The 22,626-nt window shown below is 38.9% G+C and overlaps 1 long non-coding RNA gene across 2 annotated transcripts in view; it reads right to left on the reverse strand.

Annotated features, from left to right (window-relative positions):
• LOC147379253 (uncharacterized) overlaps positions 1-22,016 on the reverse strand; it is a 63,641-nt gene extending 41,625 nt beyond the window's left edge. Inside the window, exons 1-2 of one of the 2 annotated variants that reach the window (XR_015132558.1) lie at positions 13,001-22,016; positions 12,502-12,622 (exon numbers count right to left, since the gene is read on the reverse strand). This is a non-coding gene — a long non-coding RNA (uncharacterized LOC147379253). The remainder of the gene's footprint in view (positions 1-12,501; positions 12,623-13,000) is intronic. The other variant, XR_015132556.1, reaches the window with a different exon arrangement.
• Between the last annotated feature and the right edge of the window lie 610 nt (positions 22,017-22,626).

Below are 22,626 nucleotides of genomic sequence, written 5' to 3' on the forward strand. Positions count from 1 at the left end.
TTTAACTTTGCATTTCTATTCTTTCTTTTCTTTCATTTTCTCACAATAATTGTTAGTTGTGTCTTCATTGCTTTAGTTTTGTCTTTTAGTTTGTGCTTTGGTTAGTTTTGTTCTTAACAGGTGGATATCATTTTTGGTTTCCTTTGTTGGCCACGTCAATCTATTGGACTTAATTTTTGTTGGACCATTTTGATTTTGCTTATGGGTGTACATGTATGTGTGTATATTCCATAATTTTAATTATTATTTGCCTGATTTTGTAATTGCCATTTATCTGGGGTTAGTCTTTGGTTTCTTGTTTTGGGGTATTTTTTTTAATCCCATTTAATGCCATAACAAACCACGTGTGGAATCTCTGTTCCTGGCTGGAGATCAAGCCCTGAGCCTTTGGAGTGGGAGCACTGACTCCAAGACCTTAGACTACTAGAGAAGTCCTAACCCTAGGCAGTATCAAATAGTGAGAACTCCCACAAAAGCAACCACTTGAATACAAGACCCAGCATCACACAACTACCAGTAGTACCCTGTGCAGGAAGCCTCACCCAAACAACAAACAAGACAGAAATACAAACCCAATCATCAGCAGACAGGATTACTGCCTCACTCAGCCCTGTCCATCAGAGGGAAAAAAAACTCACCTCCTCCCACCAGAATGTAAGTAAAGGTTACATACTACACAAAGCTTATGTAAACCACTGGACCAAACTTACAAAGGAACAAATAAAAGAAAGAAAGAATTCAACCTTGAAGGCTGGGAAAGGATAACTTAAACACAGTAAGTTAAAAAAAAAAATGAAATGGCAGGGAAATACTGCACAAATGAAGGAACAAACTAGAAACACACAAGTCCAAGTAAATGAAGAGGAAATAGGCACATTACCTGAAAAAGAATTCAGAATAATGAGTTTAAGGATGATTGAAAACCTTGAAAATAAAACGGAGAAAATGTAAGAATCAATTAACAAAGATCTAGAAGAATTAAAGAATAAACATACAGAGACAAACAGCACAATTACTGAGATTAAAATACTCTAGGAGGAATCAATAGCAGAATATCTGAAGCAGAAGAATGGATAAGTGAGCTGGAAGATAAAATGGTGGAAATAACTGCTCAAGAGCAGAATAAAGTAAAAAGAATGAAAAGAACTGAGGATAGGCTCTGAGACCTCTGGGACAACACTAAATGCACCAATATTTGAATTATAGGGGTCCCAGAAGAAGAGGAGAGAAAGAAAGGATATGAGAAAAATTTTTAAGAGATTACAGTTGAAAATTTCCCCAACATGGGAAAGGAAATAGTCAACCAAGTCCAAGAGGTACAATGAGTCCCATACAGGATAAACCAAAGGAGAAACATGCTGAGATACATATTAATCAAACTAATAAAGAATAAATACAAAGAATATTAAAAGTAACAAGTAACATACAAGGGAAACCCCAAACGTTTAACAGCTAATCTTTCAGTAGAAATTCTGCAGGCCAGAAGGGAATGGCAGGATATGTTTAAAGAACTGAAATGGAAAAATCTACAACCAAGATTACTATAACTAGCAAAGATCTCATTCAAAATTGATGGAGAAATAAAAAGCTTTTCAGACAAGCAAAAGTTAAGAGAATTCAGTACCACCAAGCCAGCTTTACAACAAATGTTAAAGGGACTTATATAGTCAAGAAATACAAGAAAAATATCTACAAAAACAAACCTCAAACAATTAAGAAAATAGCAATGTGAACATATATATCAATAATTACTTTAAATGTAAATGGATTAAATGCTCCAACAAAAAGACACAGACTGGCTGATGTTTTTGTCACAGACTGACAAAAATAAGACCCATATATATGCCAGCAAATTTGGAAAACTCACCAGTGGCCACAGGACTAAAAAAGGTCAGTTTTCATTCCAATCCCAAAGAAAGGCAATGCCAAAGAATGCTCAAACTACTGCACAATTGCACTCATCTCACATGTTAGTAAAGTGATGCTCAAAATTCTCCAAGCCAGGCTTCAGCAATACACGAACTGTGAACGTCCAAATGTTCAAGCTGGTTTTAGAAAAGGCAGAGGAACCAGAGAACAAATTGCCAACATCCGCTGGATCATGGAAAAAGCAAGAGAGTTCCAGAAAAACATCTATTTCTGCTTCATTGACTATGCCAAAGCCTTTGACTGTGTGGATCATAATAAACTGTGGAAAATTCTGAAAGAGATGGGAATACCAGACCACCTGACCTGTCTCTTGAGAAACCTGTATGCAGGTCAGGAAGCAACAGTTAGAACTGGACATCGAACAACAGACTGGTTCCAAATAGGAAAAGGAGTACTCGATGACAGGCAGAGCACTCGATGACATATATCAAAGCAAGATCCTCTATGACCCACCTCCTAGAGTAATGAAATAAAAACAAAAGTAAACAAGTGGGATCTCATTAAACTTAAAAGCCTTTGCACACTAAAGAAAACTATAAGCAAGGTGAAAAGACAATGTTCAGAATGGGAGAAAATAATAGCAAATGAAACAACTGACAAAGGATTAATTTCCAAAATATACAAGGAGCTCATATAACTCAATACCAGAAAAACAAAGCACCCAATCAAAAAGTGGGGAAAAGGCCTAAAGAGACGTTTCTCCAAAGAAGACATACAGATGGCTAACAAACACATAAAAAGACGCTCAACGTTGCTCATTATCAGAGAAATGCAAAGCAAAATTACAATGAGCTATCACCTCACACTGGTCAGAATGGCTATCATCAAAAAGTCTACAAACAATAAATTCTGCAGAGGGCATGGAGAAAAGGGAACCCTCTTGCACTGTTGGTAGGAATATAAATTGGTACAGTCACTATGGAAGATGGTATGGAGATTCCTTAAAAAACTAGGAATAAAACCACATATGACCCAGCAATCCCACTCCTAGGCATATACCCTTAGAAAACCAAAATTGAAAAAAGATATATGAACCCCAATGTTCATTGCAGCACTATTTACAATAGCTAGAATATGGAGTGAAAGTCACTCTCGTGTCTGACTCTTTGCAAACCCATGGACTATATAGTCCATGGAATTTTCCAGGCCAGAATACTGGAGTGGGTAGCCTTTCCCTTCTCCAGGGGATCTTCCCAACCCAGGGATCAAACCCAGGTCTCCTGCATTGCAGGCATATTCTTTACCAGTTGAGCCGCCAGGGAAGCCCGTCTGTCCATGAACAGATGAATGGATAAAGAAGTTGTGGTATATATACACAATGGAATATTACTCAGCCATAAAAAGGAACACATTTGAGTCAGTGCTAATGAGGTGAATGAACCTAGAGCCTATTATACAGAGTAAAGTAAGTCAAAAAGAGAAAGATAAATATTATATACTAATGTGTATATATGGAATCTAGAAAGATAGTACTGACAAATTTATTTGAAAGGCATCAATGGAGAAAAAGACATATGGACTTATGGACAAACAGACGTACGGACACGAGGAGAGGGGAGGAGAGGGTGAGCTGTTTGGAGAGAGTAACATGGAAACTTACATTGAGTTCAGTTCATTTCAGTCGCTCAGTCATGTCCAACTCTTTGCGACCCCATGAATCACAGTACGCCAGGCCTCCCTGTCCATCACCAACTCCTGGAGTTCACTCAGACTCACATCCATCAAGCCAGTGATGCCATCCAGCCATCTCATCCTCTGTCGTCCCCTTCTCCTCCTGCCCCCAATCCCTCCCAGCATCAGAGTCTTTTCCAATGAGTCAATTCTTCGTATGAGGTGGCCAAAGTATTGGAGTTTCAGCTTCAGCATCGATCCTTCCAATGAACACCCAGGACTGATCTCCTTTAGGATGGACTGGTTGGATCTCCTTGCAGTCCAAGGGACTCTCAAGAGTCTTCTCCAACACCACAGTTCAAAACCATCAATTCTTCGGCGCTCAGCTTTCTTCACAGTCCAACTCTTACATCCATACATGACCATTGGAAAAACCATAGCCTTGACTAGATGGACCTTTGTTGGCAAGGTAATATCTCTGCTTTTCAATATACTATCTAGGTTGGTCATAACTTTCCTTCCAAGGAGGAGGCGTCTTTTAATTTCATGGTTGCAATCACCATCTGCAGTGATTTTGGAGCCCAAAAAAATAAAGTCTGAAACTCTTTCCACTGTTTTCCCATCTATTTCCCATGAAGTGATGGGACCAGATGCCATGATCTTAGTTTCCTGAATGTTGAGCTTTAAGCCAACTTTTTCATTCTCCTCTTTCACTTTCATCAAGAGGCTTTTTAGTTCCTCTTCACTTTCTGCCATAAAGGTGGTATCATCTGCATATCTGAAGTTATTGATATTTCTCCAGGCAATCTTGATTCCAGCTTGTGGTTCTTCCAGCCCAGCGTTTCTCATGATGTACTCTGCATAGAAGTTAAATAAGCAGGGTGACAATATACAGTACCGTATGTAAAATAGCCAATGGCATTTGCTGTATGTGCTAGAGAACTCAAACAGGGGCCTTGTATCAATCTAGAGGGTTAGGATGGGGAGGGAGATGGGAGGGAGTTTCAAGAGGGAGGGGACATATGTACACCTATGGCTGATTCATGTTGATGTTTGACATAAAACAACAAAATTCTGTAAAGCAATTATCCTTCACTTTAAAAATAAATAAATTTAAAATAAAAAAGAATCTGCCTGCTATTGCAAGAGACATAGGTTCAATCTGGTCTGGCAAGATCCCACATGCTATGGGGCAACTAAGCCCATGGGCCACAGCCACTGAAACTAGCACACCCTACAGCCCATGCTCTTCCACATGAAAAGCCACAGCAATAAGAAGCCAGTGAACTACAACTAAAGAGTAGTCCCTGCTCACCACAAGTAGAGAAAGCCTGTGCACAGCAACAAAGGCCCAGCACAGTCAAAAATAAATTAATATTAATAAATAATATTTTTTTCAAAAAGAATGAGAGGGTCTTTTCAAAAGGAAAGAAATAGAGCTGTGGAAAATAACTCTAATCTTGCCATTTTGATGTCATCTAATGTCTTCCCCCTCAGAGGACACCAGTTTTGATAGTCATAGGTGAGAGTCCCTTTGTAGAAGCCCAGGAGTACAGCACAGAAGTCTGAGCACACTACTGGGGCAAGCAAGAGATGAGATGCACTGAAGAGGCTGTGAGGAACTGTCTCACTAGAACCACCGTCCCCTGCCCCAGGTAGCACAACTTAATGCCCAGTGTGGTATAGTCTCTCAGTCCTGTCTGACTCTTGTGACCCCATGGACTGCAGCCAGCCAGGTTCCTCTGAACACGAGAATACTGGAGTGGGCTGCCATTTCCTCAGAACATGGTGTATCCCATGGGGCAAAGTGCGAGTGTGTGCCCAGCTCCCCTAGTTGTGTAGGAGGCTGCCTAAGAGAGCCAATTCTTTCTCCTCCCACCCAGAATACGAGGAGTGCTTAACAACTGGGGGTTCAGGCTGGGATAATAGCAGTCAGGGCTCTCTGAGAATATCAAATCAGACCCTACTATACTACTGCTTTCCAGACTCCAGAAAAGAAAGGCTTTTTTTCCAAACTCCAGAAGAAAGGTTTCCAACTGATTCATGTTGTTGTACAGCAGAAATACACAACATTGTAAAACAATTATCCTTCAATTACAAAAATTATTTTTGCATTTTAAAAAAGAAATCCTTCCATCTATGAGCCACTGGGATTGCCTTGCAGGAAGAACCCCTCAACTAGCCTGTGGATACCTTCAATATTCTGTGTACCTCACCCATAACAACTCCATACCACAGATAAACTCAAAATATTAGTGAGTAATATTAATATCGAAGAAGGCAATGGCACCCCACTCCAGTGCTTTTGCCTAGAAAATCCCATGGACGGAGGAGCCTGCTAGGCTGAAGTCCATGGGGTCGCTAGGAGTCAGACACGACTGAGCGACTTCAATTTTACTTTTCACTTTCATGCACTGGAGAAGGAAATGGCAACCCACTCCAGTATTCTTGCCTGGAGAATCCCAGGGACGGAGGAGCCTGGTGGGCTACAGTCCATGGGGTCGCAAAGAGTCAGACACGACTGAGCGAGTCCACTTCACTTCAGTATTAATATTAACCATCTAAAAGGACACTACCCAAGAAAACAGAAAGGGAGCTAAGCCAAACCATGAAGAAATTTGAAATAATGACTTTGTTTTAAATTAATTCTAAGGCACTGTTCTAAGTCCTTTCACATGAATTGACACATTTAATCATTGTAGCAAGCCTTGTTTACTCATATTTTACAAATTAGGAACCTGAGACTCACAATGTTCTTATTCAAGATTATACATGCAGTGAGTGTACTCACACTAAAACTACAGATGAAGCCAATATTCAAATCAAAAGTGTCTGGTTCCAGAATTTAAGCTCCTACCACTACATGATATTGGCTTTAAGGTACTATTATTATTTGTGCATATTTTTTCTCTAAAATACACCACAAATCAAAGATGGATTTGTACTAGATTTATTAAACATATCTCCCTCTACAAAGTGGGCTTCCCCTGGAGAAGGGAATGGCCATCCACTCCAGTATTCTGGCCTGGAGAACTCCATGGACAGTATAAGTATAGCCCACAGGGTCACAAAGAGTTCGACACGACTGAACCACTTTCATTTTCACTTTCCCTCTACAAGGTAAAGCTATGAGTTAGTATAATTAGACTTGTACCTTATTAAGAAATGAGGCAATGAAAAATCATGTCTTCTTCTGCAAGGGGAGAGTAGCTGGTGAAAAGCTGCTTTTCTTTTGATAAGTAGAGTTTTTGTGAGAGCAACATGGGAGGACTGATCGTGAGTGACCACACAGGGGTTGCTTTTTCCTATGGATGGCATTCATAGTCCCTGATTAGATACTGTTCAGAGACCCAAATCTACCCTGCTATCTCTTTGAGACATGAAAAGTAACCCGTGTCCCTGAGTCATGGTCAGGAAGGGGGAACCCCTATCAGCAGCTACAGAAATCAATACTTGTCCGAAGCAAAGAATGCTTGCACTCTAAAATTAACCTATGCTACAATAAATTTACGAAAATGAGAAAATCATAGTTAACGACACTTTCTCCTTTGTTTATAATGTCCAAGTAAGTAAAGGAACTCTTTTCCTTTAGTAAGTCCTTGATATAAAAGCAATTTATTTAGTTGGTCCATTTGTTTGAATCAATTTATATAAGCTGCTGGAAAACTGGTCTGGAAAGAGTGCTGGAACAGCCCCTTAAAGAGAATCTCCCTAATGAAATACTAGAGAACTTAAGCAGAGTGAGACATGTCAGAAGTCTGACTAGTTATGGGCTTCCCAAGTGGTGCTGTTGCTACTGCTACTGCTAAGTCACTTCAGTCGTGTCCAACTCTGTGTGACCCCATAGACGGCAGCCCACCAGGCTCCCCCGTCCCTTGGATTCTCTAGGCAAGAACACTGGAGTGGGTTGCCATTTCCTTCTCCAATGCATGAAAGTGAAAAGTGAAAGGGAAGTTGCTCAATAGTGTCTGACTCCTAGCGACCCCACGGACTGCAGCCTACCAGGCTCCTCCGTCCATGGGATTTGCCAGGCAAGAGTAATGGAGTGGGTTGCCATAGTGGTAAATAACCTGCAGGATACATAAGAGACACCAGTTAGATCCCTGGGTCAGGAAGATCCTCTGGAGGAGGGAATGGCAATGCACTCCAGTATTCTTTCCTGGAAAATCCCATGGATAGAAGAGCCTGGCAAGCTACAGTCCATAGGCTCACAACGAGTCAGAAACAACTGAAGCAATTTAGTACACATGCAGAACACTAGTTAATTTTAGAACTGAATTTTCACAAGGAAAAAAAAGCAAGTCAGTTAGAGCATACAGAATTGAGAATTAAATGAGAATCAACTTGGTCACCCCCAGAATCAGTAAGCATTAGAAAACAGAAAAGACTTGGAAGATATGTAGTTCCTTTCATGAAGGAACTCCAAACTCTATCAGAAAATTAATAAATGTTAATGTAAAGTTGTTATTTAAGACAATTATTGATGTCAGAACAATAATGAGGATTTATCAACAGTAATCAAGAATTTTATTCAGGAAGAATGCACATTGGCAGGGATGGAAATAAGGGAGAAAATTAGAAATAAGAGCAAAATTCAGGTCCTGTTAGCTCTGAAGAAGACACATCTATTTCAAACATCAGCAAAGGACTGAATGCTAAACGGGAGGAAGAATTGTTGGCAGCTGGATATCACAAGGTAAGAACTGCACATTATAAAGAGAAACACTGAAAGAAGGCACTTATCTCAGACGGATAAATGGATTTTTTTTTTTTTTTACAGTGCTTCAAAGTATTACTATTCAGGACTTCCCTGGTAGTCCAGTTGTTTAGAATCGCCTACCAATGCAGGGGACACCAGTTCAGTTCCTGCTCTGGGAAGATGTCACATGTTGTGGGGCAACTAAGCCTGTGCTGCAGAACTGCTGAGTTCACATGTTCCAGAGCCTCTGCTTCACAAGTTACCACACTGCAACTAGAGAGTGGTCCCCACTCACCGCAACTAGAGAAAGCCTGTGTGCAGCAAAGACCAAAAATAAATAAATACAGCCAAAAATAAATAAATTAAATGCTAAATTATGATTCAGAAGCAAGCAAGAAAAAATAAAAAAGTCAAAGAGGATTTGAGCCTCAGACACATTTACTGAACTAGACAATCCGACTATATTCATGGCCCTAAATGCTAATTTGCATCCATAGACAAATACATCATGGCCATATAGATTCCTTCTATAAGGTGTATTTGAAAAATGTTAACAAAAACTTCCCATCTTCAAAAATTGGTGGAAATGGAGATAAGAATAAAGGGGAAAAAATACTGACTTAAAAAAAAAAAAAAATTTCCCAAAAGGATAAGATAATTTTTGGAGTTAAGCTGCAGTTGGTTAACCACTCAAGCCGTGGCACTGAGAGTTTTAAAGTTGCGCACTTTAGAGTTCAGAAATGACTCCATTCTAAAGGAGGGAAAGAGGCTGATTTTCTTTTAAGCACATCATCTGGTTATGAGGATATGATGTTTAAAGGGAAAGTCACTGTCTTCAAAGGAAGATGTGGAAACATGCATGGTACAAAGAGTATGCCACCCACAAGGAAAACCTGGAGAAGAAAGCATGTGTGGTTATGTTAATTGGGTCTGGTCTTGTACTAAGGTTTTCCAGCTTATTTGCCAGGTTGCTGAAATGGCAATACGAAGATATAATTATTGGTTAGCTCAGTGAGAATTATAGACATCTTGAGATGAAAGGAAAGCATCACAGAGATCACAAGCCTAGATGCCTTAGGTCACAAACCAAAGTCCTTGCTGAGGTCAGGGACATGAGTGGATAAAGAGGGCCCAGTGGGGACTGTGGCCATCAGGTATGTGTGCACCTCTTGTGAAACGGCAGGACACCACTTAGTTCTAGTTGCTTCTTCCACGTGCAGACCTAGTCTCTGCATTGCCAGGTCTTCTAATTTCTGAGAGATGGGACATAACAGAGTTACATGTAAAAAAACCTAGTTCTAATTTCTAAGAAACAGGAAAGACAGAGTCATATGTAAAATAATCTAGTTTGGTTTGGTTTGATAATTTTATTTATTTATTTATTGCACTCATCTCACATGCTAGTAAAGAAATGCTCAAAATTCTCCAAGCCAGGCTTCAGCAATACGTGAACCGTGAACTTCCAGTTGTTCAAGCTGGTTTTAGAAAAGGCAGAGAAACCAGAGATCAAATTGCCAACATCTGCTGGATCAAGGAAAAAGCAAGAGAGTTCCAGAAAAACATCTGTTTTATTGACATTAAAAACATTCTGTTTTATTGACTTTATGCCAAAGCCTTTGACTGTGTGGATCACAATAAATTGTGGAAAATTCTGAAAGAGATGGGAATACCAGACCACCTGACCTGCCTCTTGAGAAATCTATATGTAAGTCAGGAAGCAAACAGTTAGAACTGGACATGGAACAACAGAATGGTTCCAAATAGGAAAAGGAGTCTGTCAAGGCTGTATATTGTCACCCTGATTATTCAACTTATATGCAGAGTACATCATGAGAAACACCTGACTGGAGCAAGCACAAGCTGGAATCAAGAATGCTGGGAGAAATAGCAATAACCTCAGATATGCAGATGACATCACCCTTATGGCAAAAAGCAAAGAACTAAAGAGCCTCTTGACGAAAGTGAAAGAGGAGAGTGAAAAAGTTGGCTTAAAGCTCAACATTCAGAAAACTAAGATAATGGCATCAGGTCCCACCACTTCATGGCAAATAGATGGGGAAACAGTGGAAACAATGGCAGACTTTATTTTTCTGGGCTCCAAAATCACTGCAGATGGTGACTGCAGCCATGAAATTAAAAGACGCTTACTCCTTAGAAGGAAAGTTATGACCAACATAGATAACATATTCAAAAGCAGAGACATTACTTTGCCAAAAAAGGTCCGTCTAATCAAGGCTATGGTTTTTCCAGTGGTCATGTATGGATGTGAGAGTTGGACTGTGAAGAAAGCTGAGCACTGAATAATTGATGCCTTTGAACTGTGGTGTTGGAGAAGACTCTTGAGAGTCCCTTGGACTGCAAGGAGATCCAACCAGTCCATTCTAAAGGAGATCAGTCTTGAGTGTTCATTGGAAGGACTAATGCTGAAGCTGAAATTTCAATATTTGGCCACCTGATGTGAACAGCTGACTCATTTGAAAAGACCCTGATGCTGGGAAACAATGAGGGCAGAAGGAGAAGGGGACGACAGGATGAGACGGTTGGATGGCATCACCAACTCAATGGACATGAGTTTGGGTAAACTCCAGGAGTTGGTGATGGACAGGGAGGCCTGGTGTGCTGCGGTCCATGGGGTCACAAAGAGTCAGACACGACTGAGTGATTGAACTGAACTGAAGAGACAAATTTTAGAGCAATTTCAGGTTCATAGAAAAACTGAACAGAAGATACTGAGATGTCCCATAAACCTTGCCGCTACACATATATAGACTCAAAGGTCTGATTCCTTAGGTCATCTTATAACCAGTGTGTCAAGTGGCTTCTCAATTCCAAATGCCCCTCAACACTTTTTTTTAATGCATAAACTTTAGTTTTTTTAGAGTAATTTTAGATTCACAGCAAGACTGAGCAGAAAATAGAGTTTACATTCTGTCTCCACACACACACACAGCCTCCTCTTGATCAACATCGCCCACTGGAATGATACACCTGTTATCACTGATAAACCTACATTAACCCATCATTATTCCATCATTTACATTAACATTCACTCTTAGTGTTGTACATTCTATGCGTTTGGACAAATGTATGACATACCATTTTAAGCACAGAGTCTTTTCTTTTCTTTTGACATAGAGTATTTTCACTTCCCTAAAAGTCCTCTGTGCTTCACCTATTCAGCCATCCCTACCCACAACCCCTGGAAACCACCAATATTTTTACTATCTCCATACATAGTTTTACTTTTCCAGAAGGTAATATAGTTAGAAGCATACAGCACATAGCCTTTGCAGATTGACTTCTTTCACTAGTAATATGCCTTTAAGTTTCCTCTGTGTCTTTTCACAGTTTGACAGCTCATTTATTCTTTACCATTGAATAACATTCCTTTGTCTGGATGGATCACAGTTTATTTATCAGTTCACCCACTAATGGACATCTTGGTAGCTTCCAAGTTTTGACAATTATGAATAATGCTCTGGTAAACATCTATGTGTAGGTTTTTGTGTAAACATAAGCATTCAACTTATTTGAGTAAATACCAAAGAATATGATTGATGGGTTATATGGTAAGAGTGTGTTTAGTTTCGTAAGAAACCACCAAACTGTTTCCAAAGTGGCTGTCCCATTTTGCATTCCCATCAGCAATGAATGAGTGTCCCTATTGTTCTGGCTCCTCGTGAGCATTTGGTGTTGTCAGTATTCCAGATTTTGGCCATTCTAGTAGCTGTGCAGAGATATCTTGTTGTTAAAAGGAGTTTTAAAATGCCCAAGGCTCTTTGGTTAAAAGATAAAAAATGTTTATATTGCTTAAACCACTGGAATAATTTAATTAAGACAAGAAGGGATAAAATAAAGGAAGGAGGGAAGGAAAGAAGGAAGGGAGGGAGAGAGGAAGGAAGGAAAGGAGGGGAAGAGGGAAGGGAGGGAGGGAGAAGGGAAAGAGAAGAGGAAGGAGGGGAGGGAGGGATAGATGTAAGGATGGAGAGAAAATAGGAAGGAGAAAAGGAAAAAGGAAGAAGGAGGGTGAGAGCTATGTGAATCAAATAAACCACATCTATGGGCTACCAGAATTCTAATTTTTCTCAACATGTCAGAGATAAGGAGCTTGGCCAGGAAAAGGGAAGAGCCGGTGAAGATCATGTAGTTAAGTTACTGATAGAGCAGTGATCATGTTATGATGCAGGCTTCCTTTTTCCCACCTCAGTGTTGCCTGGCTTGTGCAGTCAGACATTTTCAGTAAATCACATTGAAATTCTTACTTTGGCAGAACACATGCTTTTGTGCTTTGCTCTCCTTAGCAGCTTGGTTGAAAAGTCTCCAGATAAACTCCAGCTCCACAGCCAACATTGCTCTGGTCCATCAAGTAAATCTTCTCTCAATCTGAGAGGCAAGTTGGAAAAGAAGGTTAAACACGGATGCTTTATGGAGGTTCCAAGAGTTGGAGAAATCTTCAGCTGAAACCTTCACTCCATGCTGGGTCTAATGTTTTGGAATCTATGTCTTTTCTTTTTGTTAAATATTTCCAAAGTGTTGGTGCTGAGCTGACTATAAAAACTGCTCCAGGAAAAAGATTTAACAAAGATCCTAGGTTTTTCAAAGTACTCTGACAAGTACAGGAAACTTAGAGTCAGATATTCTCTGAAAGAAGCAAAATTTCAAGGAATCAGAGGCATAAAGATGCTGTATCAAATGAAAATTATAAAAAGTCAAAGGGGCAGAAGGATGATAAAATAAATGAGAGGGGAAAAAGTCATATACCTGAAAGCTTGTTGTTGAATCACGCGAATACACCGGGATTCTTGGCCCCCGGAGGAGAAGAATTCAATCCGGGGCCAGAGATGAGGCTTGATCGCTCAGAGCTTTTGTGTAATAAAGTTTTATTAAAGTATAAAGGAGATAGAGAAAGCTTCTGACATAGGCATCAGAAGGGGGCAGAAAGAGTACCCGCTTGCTAGTGTTAACAATGAAGTTATATAATCCAAAGAATATCTGGAGGTTGTACAGACCTCATCAGACCTACCCCCATAATTTACATTTTAAGATAACACTGTCCTCAGGCAAGATACATCCTTGTAAAGACCAGGTCTACTCGCATAATTAACATTTTAAGATAACAGAAGGTTGAAACCAAAGACTGTCCTTAGGCAGGATACATTATTGTTATATAATCCTAAGGAATGTGGAGAAAGAAAAAAAGTTTGTCCTTTCTTCCTCCTTGAGAATTCCAGACCCCTCTGTCCTTGGGGACCCCTAGACTCCCTATCAACCTGCCTAGGAAATGACTCTCTCATACCCAGTATAAATAGGAATTTAACACTATTAAAGAGAGATACTATTGCACTAAATTATAAACAGTTCAAAAGGTTGTTTTTATTTTTAAGGAAACAGATCCCTCAATACAACTTCAATGATCAGATCAGATCAGATCAGTCACTCAGTCGTGTCCAACTCTTTGCGATCCCATGAACCACAGCACGCCAGGCCTCCCTGTCCATCATACACAGAAAAAATAAGTTTTAAAGCAGTATTTGAAAAGTCATTACACAGAAATAATTGGGAAAAAAGGTCTACAACTTGTGGTCTCTTCAAGCCATATTTACCCAGTGCCATGTGTCTAATTTTTACTCTAAAATTGGCTTCTACTTGGCTTGATGGATTTCTAAAGATTTTCAAACAATCATGATTATTTTTAAAAATCATGAGTACCATATAAATACTTCTATTGTGTCTGCTTTTATTTTATACAGCTGTTAACTATTTTAATACAAGAGAGAGTTGGGGAGGGCTCCATTTTATAATACTGGAAGAGACGTGGTGACCCCTGGAAGCCCTGGGCACTATTTTCCACTTGGGAGCTGATGTGGTTTTTGTCATTAGCCATCTCCTTCAAAAACTGGAGATTCTGATAAAAGCAAATTCAGAGCTATGCATAAATGAAAAATCTTTCATGTGCTTTCAACCAACAGAACTTAATTAAACACGGTTCATATGCTTTGTATTTTTTTAAACCAAATCTTCAGCATTGTCTGTTGTAATTGACAGCTGTAGTCAACAAGATCAATGTTTTGGGTTGGGGAAGACATATGTGTAGCATTTACTGTCAAAATTGAGGAAGAGAGAAAGATAAAGGTTAAAGTAATTTGAGTTTGAATTATTTTCAATTAAGACTGTAATTATAAAAAAAAAATAAGTCTGTGCTTATATGTTTCAGTGTAAGTACAGACACAAGTTTCCAATAATCAAATTCATTTTTGAAATGTCATTACTACAGAAGAGAAAATAAGTGAATTTATTTCAGACTTCAGGATACCTTTCATCACATTTCTCTAGCAAGGTCATTTTCTTTTCTTTCTTTCCTATCAAGGTAGCCCAAGGTCAACCTGTGTGGAAAGGATGGAACTTCCTAAGATAATTTCCAATGATGAAACTTCAATGGTCCATCATTGAAAAATTTGCCTCCTGACCATCCCACAATTTCTTAGCTTCTGTCATTAGCTCTGAACCCATGGAGACTGCTTTATTGTATGTTCTAATAATCTTCCTTGGAAGTTGGGTGGTAGTGAGGCATGTCTCATCTAACCCCCAGGATGGTGGTTGTTGTCTAGTCACTCAGTCATATCTGATGCTTTGTGACCCCATGGACTGCAGCACACCTGTTCTTCAGCATCTACTAGGGTGGTAAATATCACTTTTATACTGAGGATTCCCACATTCACCTTTTTCAGGGAAAGCCCTTCTCCAGAAAGGCACCTCAAATTCAATATATCCAAATGAGCTCATTACCTTCCCCTGAATACAAACATGCTTTTGTTTTTTGATAATACTACTGAGAACAACTGTCCACTGATTTGCTTAAGACATAAATCTGGTTACAAGGACTGGCTCTAATCTCTCTTTTTCCCCTTCTATCCAATCGATTCTGCATTTATGTTTTATTCAGCATCCCTAGGTGATATCATTTCTCAAATTTTCTCCATTCTCACACTGAAAGACACCATGATATATTTCTAGGATCATTGCCATATCCTCTTACTTGGATCTGCTACTCCATTTTTAAAAACCCCCTACAAATAATTCATTTCTATAAGCAGATTGACCTTTAAATCATGCAATACTGACCATGTTCATTTGCTAAAACATGTCAGTAGTTCCCCATGTTCTTAGGTAAACTCCAAAACCTACATGGCTTACATGGTCAATATGACTGCCCCTATCATCTAGCTCAAGGATACAAGGCCATGTTGTTTAAAGAAAACAAGAAATGTTTAAAGAAAACAATGCAGTAGCTTTTTCACTTATAATCACTGCCTCAATTACAAATTTATTTCAACTAATAAACTTTGGTGAATTTTGATTAAACTATTATATTGTTTTAATGAGATTTTACTGTGTACATCTTAGCTGTTCTCTGACAGGTCCAGGGATTACTGCAACTGTACGTGGCTTCACAAAGACCACAGCACAATTCCTCTTTCAGCAACAGAGGTCCCCAAAGGAGAAAGTGATAGCACATGCTATTACTAAACATGAGAAGTTTAGTATTCAAGTATACTTTAATATACTGTTTCCATTAGTATGCTGCTTCCATTAGTATTTTTCTATTAGATACTTCCATTAGCATCTTTTTTAATTGATTCATTTATGGCTGTGCTGGGTTTTTGCTGCTGCAGAGGCTTTTCTCTAGTTGTGGTGAGCAGGGGCTACTCTGTAGATGCAGTGCACAGGCTTCTCTCTCATTGTGGTGGCTTCTCTTGTTGCAGAGCACAGGTTCTAGGCTGCACAGACTTCTGTAGTTTCGGCTCCCAGGCTCTAGAACACAGGCTCAATAGTTGTGGTGCATGGACTTAGCTGCACACCCACATGTGGGATCTTCCCGGATTAGGGATCAAATCCATGTCTCCTGCATTGGCAGGCAGATTCTTATCCACTGAGCCACTAGGGAAGCCCCCATTAGTGTTTCTAATCTTTACCTTATCTCATACTCTTCTGTTCTTCAGAAGTTGACAAAAGATAATTAGGACCACTCAGTTGCCTTCTATGTAAAAGAAAAAAAAAAAACCTCACATACATACACAAAGTAATCCCCCTCTGTGTCTTAGTCCATTTGGCTGTTATAAAAACACCATTGACTGAGTGGCTTATAAACAACAAAAAATTTATTTCTCACAGTTTTGGAGGCTGGAAAGTCCAAGATTGGAGTACCAACAGATTTGGCTTGCTTTCTAATGCAAGCACTTTCTAAAACAGCTTGTGTCTCTGATCACAGATGATTAGCTTCTGAAAAATAGTTCCAAATTAAAACTGAGATTTTTAAAATAGATATAAAGAGGTTTTACAGGAAAAAATGCCATATTGACTATCCAAAGAAAATACTACCTTTTCTTGCGTACTTTAATCCTGAGAGTCTAAAACCTCATGTATTTTGTCCCATAATGCATGGAGACACAACTTTATCGGAATCCAAGACATCTCCACAATCTTTAAAAATTCCTTTTTTTTCCCCCAAAACAAAGATTATTTTTATCCAGGGGCCAGTAGTCTAGGGGTGATGTGGTGATCCACCCAGGGAAGTTTGAGAAATTGAATATTTCCATTCTCTACCCTTGATAGTGGATAGAGACGAGAAATTTTCATGGCTTTTGGGCAGCCAAAGTTCACTTCTGCCCATAAATTGACATTCTAAATGACTTGACGATGAAACAAATAAGGCACCCAGACTTACTATCTAAAAATGAAATTCTTCTGCACAAATATGGAGTGTGTTAGCCTTTTGTACTGCAGCTTTTCACGAGTTTTAACCCCTCCTTTTAAAAAAAAAAGAAGCAGATGAACTATGTAAATTGCTTAAATAAAAGTAAACCAGTGTTTACACTTAGAGTGCTTTAAGTTAGTGTCCATAAGATGTTTTCCTTTAGAGAGTACAGTTGATCTCTCAACAACACAAGCCAGATGGTGGTCAGATGCCAGATATATCCAGACTTGACCCTAAATGTAACTCTGTTGTTTCTGTGGCTAAACTCGAATTACTGCTTTCTATGCTTTATTTAACCTAGGCTTTAAGCTTGTAAGTAATGGTAATCTGTGCTCTCAAACTGCATGAATGGGAGTCCCCAGGACCGTCTGCGTGGCACAGACTATAAGCACATGGGGCTGATAAGTTCCCAGTGGAGAAACAGTGGTGAACTAGGGCCTTTAATTGGAATTGTATTATAATGTGATAAAACATATAATGACTTATTTCAAAAAATTGATTCTTGATCAAAGTTCGGGACATCTGTGAATATAAATCCCTCTACTTAAATGATCTTTTAGGAAATGGCAACCCACTTCAGTATTCTGTCTGGCGAATTCCATGGACAGAGGATCCTGGCAGGCTACAACCCATGGGGGTCTCAGAGTTGGACACAGCTGGGCTACTAACACTTTCACTTTCAAAGTCCATATGCAGGTAGATTGACAATTCAATGACCCACTCTAGAATTATTTTTCTCAGTAGTGAATTTGAGATCCTAAACTGATTTATAAATCAACATCCAAAAAAAAAAGGAAAGTTAACATCCATATGTTACCTTCAAGATGTCAAATTCCTCATTGTCTAAAGTTATATTGTCTTCCTTTTCTTTTTAATGAATATAGCTTCTCCTTGAACTTTTTTATATACACTTATTTACAGAAAAATATAAAATAGAAATAGAAAATTTTGCAAAATAAAATGTAAAATAGAAAAATGTAAAATTTTGAATTATGTCCATTTTGACCATTACAGATAGGAAACAATTAGTAGTTGTCCAACAAAGACAATGAGGTTACATACATAGAGCTTGTTATTGTGTTATATCCCTAAATTCTAAAAATTATTGTTAACTGAGAGAGGCAGGAGATGCAAAAACATCATTATAATTCAGTAATACTCTTCTAAAGAACCGGGTTTTATCTCAGTACAAGTACACAAATATACAATTATAAGAAATAGTACAAGTACACAGCCTGGATTTTCATCCTAATACCAGATTCTAAGACTATCTTCAAACTGCTCTCACACTAATAGGCTACAGTTTGAAAAATGAAGCCATAGAATACTATTACTTGAATGAAATTTCAGAAAAATATCCAAATATACAATATTTTGTTTTACATCTGTGTGTTTCTTTAAAGCTTCATATTTTCCCCTCAAAATCTCTCTCAACCAGATGTCTATTTGTGAGCAAGGCTCTCAGCTTAACAGGTGATTTATTGTTGTTCAATCATTAAGTGATTTATTGTTGTTCAGTCACTAAGTCATATCAGACTTTTTGCAACCTCATGGACTGCAGAATGCCAGGCTGCCCTGTCCTTCACTCTCTCCCAGAGTATTCTCAAACTCATGTCCATTTAGTTAGTGATGCCATCAAACTATCTCATCCTCTTTTGCCCCCTTCTCCTGCCACACTCAATCTTCCCCAATATCAGAGTCTTTTCCAATAGGTCGGCTCTTCGCATCAGTTGGTCAAAGTATTGGAGCTTCACTTTCAGCATCAGTCCTTCCAATGAATATTCAGGGTTCATTTCCTTTAGAATTGACTGGTTTGATCTCCTTGCTGTCCAATGGACTCTCAAGAGTCTCCTCCAGCACCACAATTCAAAAGCATCTCGGCCTTCTTTGTAATCCAACCCTCACATCAGTACATGACTACTGGAAAAACCATAGCTTTGACTAGACCGACCTTTTTCCAGAGAGTGATGTCTCTGCTTTTTAATATGCTATCTAGTTTTCTCACAGCCTTTCTTCCAAAGTGCAAGTGTCTTAATTTCATGGCTGCGGTCACCATCTGCAGTGATTTTGAAGCCAAAGAAAATAAAATCTGTCACGACTTCTACTTTTTCCCCATCTACTTGCCATGAAGTGATGGGACCAGATGCCATGATCTTAGTTTTTTGAATCTTGGGCTTTAAGCCAGCTTTTTCACTCTCCTCTTTCACTTTCATCAAGAGGTTCTTTAGTTCCTCCTAGCTTTCTGCCATTAGAGTGGTATCATCTGCATAGCTGAGGTTGCTAATATTCCTCCGAGTAATCTCGATTCCAGATTGTGAATCATCCAGCCTAGCATTTCACATGGTGTACTCTACATATAAGTTAAATAAGCAGGGTGACAATATACAGTCTTGACGTCTTCCTTTCCCAATTTGGAATCAGTCTGTTGTTCCATGTCCAGTTCTTATTGCTGCTTCTTGACCTGCGTACAGGTTTCTGAGGAGGCAGGTAAGGTGGTCTGGTATTCCTATCTCCTTAAGAATTTTCCACAGTTTGTTGTGATCCACACAGTCAAAGGCTTTCATGTAGTCAATGAAGCAGAAGTTTTTCTCAAATTCCCTTGGTTTCTCTATGAACCAACAGATTTTCACAATATGATCTCTGGTTCCTGTTTTTTGTAAATCCAGCTTATACATCTGGAAGTTCTCACTTCATATACTATTGCATACTAGCTTGAAGGATTTTGAGCATTACCTTGCTAGCATGTGAAATGAATGCAATTGTACAGTAGTTTGAATATTCTTTGCATTGCCCTTCTTTGGGACTGAAATGAAAAGTGACCTTTTCCAATTCTGCAGTCACTGCTGAGTTTTTCAAATTTGCTGACATAGTGAGTGCAGCACTTCAACAGCATCATCTTTTAGGATTTCAGATAGTCAGCTGGAGTTTCATCACCTCCACTAGCTTTGTTTGCTGTAATGCTTCGTTAAGGCCCATGTGACTTCACACTCTAGTATCTCTAGCTCTAGGTGAGTGATCACACCATCGTGGTTATCCAGGTCATTAAGACCTTTTTTGTAGAGTTCTTCTGTGTAATCTTGCCACCTCTTCTCATTCTCCAGGCAAGAATACTGGAGTGGGTTGCCATTCCGTTCTCCAAGGGATCTTCCTGACTTAGGGGTTGAACCTGGGTCTCCCTCATTGCAGTAAAATTCTTTACAGTCTGAACCACCAGGGATGCCCATAACAGGTGATTAAAAGGGGGAATAAAGGCTTTGCTAAAGTTTAAAACACTCATTCATTTTAAAGATGCCAGAGAAGTGTTTTCTAGAATATGCTTACAATATATTGTTCTGCATTTCTTTATATTTAAGAGACCCTTTAGCAAAGAAAGGGATTCCCTGGTGGCTCAGCTGGTAAAGAATCCACCTGCAATGTGGGAGACCTGGGTTTGATGCCTGGGTATTCTGTATTGTGGCCTAGAGAATTCCATGGACTGTATAGTCCATGGAGTCACAAAGAGTCAGACACTACTGAATAACTTTCACTTCACTTCACAAAGAAAACAGCTCACAAAGGAGTACCTAAATCTATTCCTTTATCTCTTGAGAGTTCAAAATGTACATTAACCTCTCAGAGGCTTTGAGAAGTCCTGCCGTGGGGAAACTGGTTTGGCTTTAACATGGGAGTCTCATATTTTCAAACACCAATGTGTTTGAAATTGTGGCACTGTATATTGGGGGAATTGCCAGGAACAATAAAGTTGAGGTGGGAAAAATTGTTTTCAAACTATGTAGAAATATTCAAAGCTCAATATATCACCATGATCACAATCATAAGGTACTTTCCAGTTTACAAAGCAATTTCTTTTGCATCATCTCATTTTATTCCTATAAATATCTTAGGAACTAGAAAAGGCAATTATTAATAACACTCACTTTGAAGATCAAGTAAATAAAGTTTACAAAACTTAAGTGAGGGTTCAAGTTCCTGTGAAGATGAATAAGCAGTTCCACTCTGCCTCTCCAACTGAACGCTACCAAAAGCCCTTGGCAGAATGCGTGGAGTGACCACACAAGAACTCTAAGTAAATGGTAGCAGGTGGCTTGGGAAGAAAAGCAGAACACAACGTACAAACAGTCAGTGGGAAGTTTCCTTGTTCTATTCTTTTTTCATGCATATTTCCTTGTATTTGTGTCAGTAGGAGTCCCAGAATAGTGTACCAAGTATGGAGAACAAGCATTCCAAGAGGAATTCATCTTCTTTTGTTCTTAGGGTTGGGAACTGTAGCCTCTAGAAGACAGAGAAAGTAGGGGAAAGTCCCTATCTCTCTCAGTTTTGCTTCCGGCAAGCCCCACTCCTGAAGCTTCAACCCTGTGGCAGTGGTGGCAGTGGCAGCTAGGTGGGTACCTGAAGAGAGGAGAATCCTGCTCTCCAGTCAGAGAAACCACGTGGTCCAAAGATCATGAAGGAAAATCTCCATTTATTGTCTTTGTTCTCCCACCACTTGCATATAGAAGCAGAAGCAAGCTCGGGACCCACATGCAGGTCAAAAAAGCCAATAGAGGACCAAGAAGGAGGGATTTTGGGAGAGAGACTGTCTGGGGAATCACTATAGAGAAGATGGAGCTCAAGGAAAGGACCTCAAAACATTTTATTTGAATCCTTTGACTTATCCCTGAACTGAGCAATATATATGACCCTAAACAGTAAACCAGCTTTGAGAATGGAAATATGAGGTAGACTACACTCAGGCTTCAGACTGGCCCCCAGGAGGCACACATGCAGTAGAGAAGTGAATAACATTGCAAAGATTTTGAGAAGTATACTAACATTTGAACCAAAGTCCACCTAAGGCATATTAGAAATTGCAGCCAGCACCTAACTAAGCTAATTGCTTGCTAAAACAAAACAGTGACAACAACATAAAAGCATTCTCCATAGAATTTAATCAAGACCCAGATTCTCATAGCCTAATATCAAAATATTCAGCATTCAGTCTCAAATTTTTCAACACATAAAAAAATCAGAAACGTCTGACAAATTACCAAGGGAAAGGAAATCAACAGACATTAACCTAATATGAATAAGATGTTGAATTAGCTGACAAAGACTTTAGAGAAGCTATTATGAAATGTTCAAAGAAGTAACAATAAACATTCTTAAAACAAATGCAAAGGTTAATTTCATCAGAGAAATAGAAGCTATAAAAAAGAGCCAAATGGACATTTTCAAACTGAAAAATACGATCACCAAATAAAAGAAAATTTACTAGATGAGCTCAATAGTAGAATGAAGACAAGAGAAGGAGTTAATGAACTTGGATGTAGATAAGTAAAAATTGTTCAATTTGATAGTTGGAAAATTGAAAGGAATTTAAATAAAAATGAACAGAGTATGAAGAACCTGAAGAAAATATCAGAAAGTCTAACATTTGTGTTTTGTGGTTTCAGAAAGAAAAGAGAAAGATTACTGCACAGAAAACATATATATTTTAAGAAATAATGCCTAAAAACTTTTCAACTTTGCTAAAGATATAAACTTGCAGATTCAAGAAGTTCAGCAAATCCCTAACGGATAAACTCAAAGAATTCTATGTTGATACATATCACGATCAAACTGATGAAAATCAGAGATAAAAATCTTGAAAGTA

Source organism: Bos grunniens, chromosome 1 (genome assembly GCF_055505025.1).
Source record: "Bos grunniens cultivar Pamir isolate PY7600 chromosome 1, Bosgru_T2T1.0, whole genome shotgun sequence".
Lineage (NCBI taxonomy): Eukaryota > Metazoa > Chordata > Mammalia > Artiodactyla > Bovidae > Bos > Bos grunniens.